This window comes from Cyanistes caeruleus, chromosome 1 (assembly GCF_971803275.1).
Source record: "Cyanistes caeruleus chromosome 1, bCyaCae1.hap1.1, whole genome shotgun sequence".
NCBI lineage: Eukaryota > Metazoa > Chordata > Aves > Passeriformes > Paridae > Cyanistes > Cyanistes caeruleus.
Genome location: NC_141701.1, coordinates 42,610,046 through 42,616,045, shown reverse-complemented (window position 1 = coordinate 42,616,045; position 6,000 = coordinate 42,610,046). Strand labels below are relative to the sequence as shown.

The 6,000-nt window shown below is 46.5% G+C and overlaps 1 protein-coding gene across 2 annotated transcripts in view; it reads left to right on the top strand.

The window, feature by feature from the left end:
- Positions 1 to 3,119: 3,119 nt before the first annotated feature.
- The window catches only part of MAPRE2 (microtubule associated protein RP/EB family member 2), a 98,829-nt gene continuing 95,948 nt past the window's right edge, over positions 3,120 to 6,000 (top strand). The window contains exon 1 of one of the 2 annotated variants that reach the window (XM_086888678.1): positions 3,120 to 3,227. The gene's annotated coding sequence lies outside the window, so the exon portion shown is untranslated. The remainder of the gene's footprint in view (positions 3,228 to 6,000) is intronic. The other variant, XM_086888669.1, reaches the window with a different exon arrangement.

Sequence of the window (6,000 nt, the reverse complement as noted above, 5' to 3'; positions counted from 1 at the left end):
ATTATGTCCTGCATCTCTTCAATCAGCAATTAGAGATTACATGTAAAGAGCTCTTAAAAAACCGCAAGCCATCGTTTCTTCCTGGAAGCAGAGTGCAGCTGAAGATGGATGCACTTCCCTGAGGCTCTGACCAGGTCACAGCTGTATCTGTAGATACAGCTTCTCTTGCTGTGTTTGAAGGAAAGGTATGGCCCAAGTGTGTTGCTTTTACCTTTCCTTTGTCAACTTGGAATCACCTTCTCTTTTTTCACTTGCTGCAAAGCAGGTTTTCTTAAGAGATAGCCAGCAAACATCCAGTTTTAGAGATGAGACCAATGTTCATTTTTAAAACAGTTTTGATAGGTAAAGACAGTTTTTCAGCCCTCCCCATCACTAGCTGCTCCTTCCAGCATTATTGGTGGAACATGGCACAAAACCAAACTGGCCACGAACACAATGTTAGCTTCATCCAGGATGTCTGTGATGTTAGGGAATGTGCATGATCCTAACACCTCTCTGCCAAGGGAAACAGAATCAACTGCAGAGGGACTACAGTAGCAAGTGTCTGTTTTTGCAGTGGTGGTTCTTGTGCTTGTGCTGGCGTTGGTATAAAACAGAAACATGGGAAGTGTGTGAGGGAAGGAAACACGTCAGGATGTCTACACAGACAGCAGCCTCCATCTTCTGGGGCTGATAAATCCCCAGACCTTACATGGACCTCATAATGAGCCTCTCTATTTTTAAAAGTTCTTGTTTCTGGGCATTCAATACGTGGAGGCTGTGAGAGATGATATCCATCAGACCAGGCTGTTTTGGGTTAGGAAATCATAGGTGTGCAGGGTTCAGGGTGAGCCACGCTGCCCACACAGTCTGGTGACGATGGATGTGGAAGCACCTGGCCATAGCTGAGGCCAAATACACCTATGATGCTGGGAGCCTCAAGCAGGAGAGAGGGACCAGTCAGTGCTGACCTGCAGCTAAATCACCAAACTACAGGTCCCATGAGTGAGCAGATCTCCTCGTGGGCATTTAGACTGGATGTGCTCATAGGTGAGGTGATTTTTAGCTTCACTCTGTCTCTTGGCTCTGCAGCCTCTCTTCTGCACAATGAACATTACAGCTCCTGAAATACTTAGGCACGTTCTGATGGCAAAATCATCCACCAGGGCCTCAAACACCACTGTGGGGAGTCCCAGAGAAGACCATACAAAAATAGCATATCTTTTGATCTTCAAACTCAGTTAAATGCAGTCTGCAGATGCACTAAAATCCTCTAATTGTTCTACAGGCATAGAAATAGTTTTTTTGTCACAAAGCAACAGGATTAGGACAAAATTCAGGTGTTTTTAGATGAAACAAAAAAAGCCAGAAAATTCCTTTGGTTTTGAGTGGCAGGTTTTTAAGGGGCTAAGCACTCTACATTCCATAAGAACACTTATATTTGGAATTCCCCTCTGCTCCCCAAGGGTCACCTATGACCTCACGAGTGTACTCGGCCTCCAGGCCCAGCTTCATAGTTTTAGCATCATCTCATCAGCAGCATGGCACTGTCACTGCTCTTCTGCCATGAGCCCTACTCTGCACCCTTCAGAGCAGAGGGTCCAAGCCCACTCAGTGCTGGTGAATGCCTCTGCACCTCAACCTCACCCCTAAACTGCTCCCAGAGAAGGGGTGGTCTCTTTTTCCAGCAATGGGAAGGGTTGGAGACTCCATGGGTATCCCTCATCACATTTCCAGGCTGCTCTCTCTGTCAGTTAATTGGGACAGCAGAGCTGCTGTGCCAGTTCTGTGTGGGGTCTGTGCATCCCTAAGGACATCCCTTGAACTATGCAGCAGGAGAGGTCCCATAAATGTTGAACCACTCCTTCACACAGAGCTGTTCAGAAGGGAATGGCACAGTTTCCTCTGACATGCATAATCATAGTACAGCTTGGGTTGGGAGGGGCTTCCCCCCCCATTTTAAATTTTATCTTCATGTAAATGATGTGCCCTAACATAACTCCTGGGGGAAATACCAGGTGTCATTACAAGAGCAGGAAGACTCTGCACTATTTCTCTTTTCTCCAAGCCTTAATTGATAGCTACCCTTACAAAAATAGGAAAAAACATCCTACACAGTGATCACCTCCCCTCAGCATTTATGGCTACATGACACAGAGCTTAACAGCACAAACCACTAGACTCCATGTGGGCAGGACATGACTAACAGTCCATCTGTGGAAGCAAAGAACTAAAGATAGGCCTGACAGCTTCTTTGGCTAGCTCAGTTTTCTAGAGCAGGTGGGACGGTTTTGCCGCAGGGAGTGATTTTGGAGATCCTGTGGAAATCAGCATCTTCTGTAGAGCTGGCTCTTGCACTTTCCCCCTCCAGCGGCTCCGATCGGCCTCAGAACCGAGCCGTGGGGATTCAGCCTGCCAAGAGAGGCTGGAGATGTTTCCCTGTCCCAGCGCCCCGACGGGGGCCCCAGGACCGGCGGCTGGGAGGAAGCTGGGGGGGCTGCACGGTGCCGGGGTGCGCTCCCCTGGGAACCGCCGGGACCCGCAACTTAACCTTGCCCAGAAGGGAGAGAGAAAAGGAAAAAGAAAAAAAGAAAAAAAAAAAGAAAAAAAGAAAAAAGAAAAAAGAAAAAAGAAAAAAAAAAGAAAAAAGAAAAAAGAAAAAAGAAAAAAGAAAAAAGAAAAAAGAAAAAAAAGAAAAAAGAAAAGAAAAAAAAGAAAAAAGAAAAGAAAAAAAGAAAAAAAAAGAAAAAAGAAAAAAAAAGAAAAAAGAAAAAAGAAAAAAGAAAAGAAAAAAAGAAAAAAGAAAAAAGAAAAAAGAAAAAAATTATAATCTAGAAATAATAAGTAAATAAAACCAGCAACAAAGTAATAATAATAATAATGGTAATAATAATGGTAATAATAATAATAATGGTAATAATAATGGTAATAGTAACAATGATGGTATCTACATGCAGGCTCGGGCTGGTGCAGGCGATCCCCAGCTCTCGGAAGTGGCCGGGGCGGGGGTGCTGTCGGCGGGGCAGGGAAGAAGGGCACGGTGCCGGGGCAGGGAAGAAGAAGAAGGGCACGGTGCTGGGGCAGGGAAGAAGAAGAAGAAGGGCAGGGTGCCGGGGCTGCTCCCGCGGCACCTCCCGCCCGGGGCGGAGCGGAGCGGAGCGGAGGGGGCGGGCGGACAAAGCCGGGCTGTCAGCGGGGCGGGCGGGAGAAAGGAAAAGAGGCGCTGCTGCGGGCGGGGAGCGGAGCAGGTGAGGCAGGAGCCGGGGCTGTGCCACGCTGGCAGCGGGAGGGGCCCCGCCACCGGGGGACTCTGGCGGGGCGGGGGCGGCTTTGGCTCTGTGCGCCCAGGGCGGCGAGACGGGACGGGACGGGCGCGATCCCTTCACCCGTGGGCAGCTCGGGGCGGAGGGCGGTGATGGCCGGCACTCTGATTCACCCGCTGCCTGTGGGGACCAAAGTACTTTGCGAAAGGAGAGAAGAGCTTAGTGTTCTTAAAAAAAAAAAAAAAGAAAAAAAAAAGGAAGTGAAATTTCAGCGCTGTGACGGCGCTAAAACAGTCTCCTGACTCGAACCGAGTCCGCTATCCTGTGGCGGTGAAGCCAGAAAAATCCCAGGAGTATTATGCTGAGTTGCGTCACTTGAAGAATAATTAGTATTTAGCGGCCCGAAGGACCGAGAAGCGTGTTTGTGTGTTTGTTTTGTTGCTGTGAATAGTTGGGAAGCAGAAGAGTTGTTGGCTGGCTCTGCGGTGCGCTGTGTTCATGAATTTAAACTCATTCGGTATATAACCAGTTTGCATGCCCCTGCTGAGCTGCAAGCATCCAAAACAGCTTCTGGTAACAGAGCTTTCCTTCAGTGTTCTGTATGGTAGCAAAGCTCTGTGATAAATAAATCCCATTCCAGGGAAAGCACTTAAAAGCCTGATGATTCAGCATGCTGCATCCACTGACCAAAGGTGACAGCTCCTGAGAGGAAGGATGCAGCACTATGGGCAGATATAAGCATTACCTGAAGCTACAAGCTTCCCATGCAGAAGTGGCACAAGTGAGTGAGGTTGTGCAAAAAACTGAGCACCCCCCACCCCCATTACTACCAGTTTTTAATTTTAAACAGCTTCTTCTGATAGTTCAAATGAACAACCCTCTGCTGCTTTCTGTGGTGAGTTATAGTCCTGTTTGTACTTGCTTCCCAAAGGGATAGTTGCTTTTTATCTGTGGCCCCAAACTGTATAGAAAATTAATTGAGGCTGATAACTCATGGCTCATAACACAGCAAGAAATCTAAAGCTGTAAAGAAGTTGAAAACTTTTTACAAGAAATACTGTGACAATTTTGCTATGTTTTAAGAGAGGATAAACACTGAGACTGAGATGACATTTGAGAAGTGGAATAGCAGAATAGTATTTCAAACAAAGCCTTGTGCAGCTCAAAGGTTATTTTGGTAAGTTGCACTTGCTCTTCAAAAGACAATCTCTTTTAAAAGTCAAATGAACCATGTAAAGACTTCTACAGGAACACTATTGCAGAGTGAATCTAGTCAGCCTTCTGACTGCTGCAGTGAAGAGCTAAGTATTTAGAAGTATCATCTCGAGGGCATGTTGAGGTACTTGTTATTCACCAGCTGTATGAGCAGCTGAACACACTGTCATGTCAGGATGCCCAGGTCAGGAGCTGAATGCTCTCCAAATCCTTGGCATATACACACTCACTTTGTGTCTTTTCTCTGAGGTACAGGGACCCCTCCTTTAATCCTTGCTTTTGTCTTTACCCTCACAACTGGATGTGCAGGATGATCCTTTACCCAATGAGTGAGAAAAAAATAGAGAGCACAAACTGTCTTTGTCTCACACAGGGTTTGTCAGCAACCACTGCTGAGACTGAATGGCTTCTTGTTAGCAAAGACCTTGCAGTGAAAATCATTCCCAAAGTCAAAGGCAGAAGGGTTATGACCCCTTAACTCACCTACTGCCTTGTCCTGCAGGTGAAGGTTTGAGTTACTGGAGACTCTCCATCTTTCCAAAAACACTGAAGATTTATGGTACTGCTGCAATAGTGAAGTTTCATACTGTCCCTAGTAGGGAAAATTGACTGAGATGCCATAAAATCTATTTAGATTCAACCAAGGGCTTCAGAAATGATTAGTAATTGATGAATTTGACTTTGCCTGGAGATAAGTATGGTTTCTTTCAGTCTGCCTCAAACTTAGCCTAACAAATCCATGAGCTACTTCAGTTTCCCAAGGAAAAAATACGAGGTTATTGAGAAAGAAAAAGGTCAGGGACTGTAGTGGGTGGGGCAGTCAACGTCCTGCAGCCTTGGTGTATATGAGACACCTATGCCTTATGGAGATATTTCAAAGATAGGAAAATAGGGATATTTTTCTATGACCTTACTTTGCGAGATGTGCCACAGGAGGGAGGATTGTATAACTTGGCTAATTGTCCTGTCAGGCTGTATTGGAACGCCTGGTAGTCAGGTTTGATCATTTGGTGGTATCTTCTGCTTATTTAAAACTTTTGGCATTTGGCCACTTACCAGGTACCTGTTTGGGTACCTGGAGCTCCTGGAGTTGGTTCAGCAGAGGGCTATGAAGGTGATTAAGAGGCTGGAGCATCTCTCTTACGAGGAAAGGCTGAGGGAGCTGGGCCGTGAGAAGAGATGACTGAGAGGGGACCTCATCAATGTCTGTAAGTATCTGATGGAAGAGTGCCAAGAGGATGGGGCCAGGCTCTTCTTGGTGGTGTCAAGCAACAGGACAAGAGGCAACGGGCAGAAACTGATGCACAGGAAGTGCCACCTGAACACAAGAAAGAACCCCTTTACTCTGCAGTGACCAAGCACTGGGACAGATTGCTCAGACAGGTTGTGGTGTCTCCCTCACAGGAGAGATTGACTCAAGAACTGGATGAAATACTGTGCTGTGTGTTTTAGGATGGCCTTGCTTGAGCAGGGAGGTTGGACCAGATGGCCACTGCGGTGGTTTTCCAGCCTTGCCTCTCCTGTAATTTTGTGATTCTGTGAT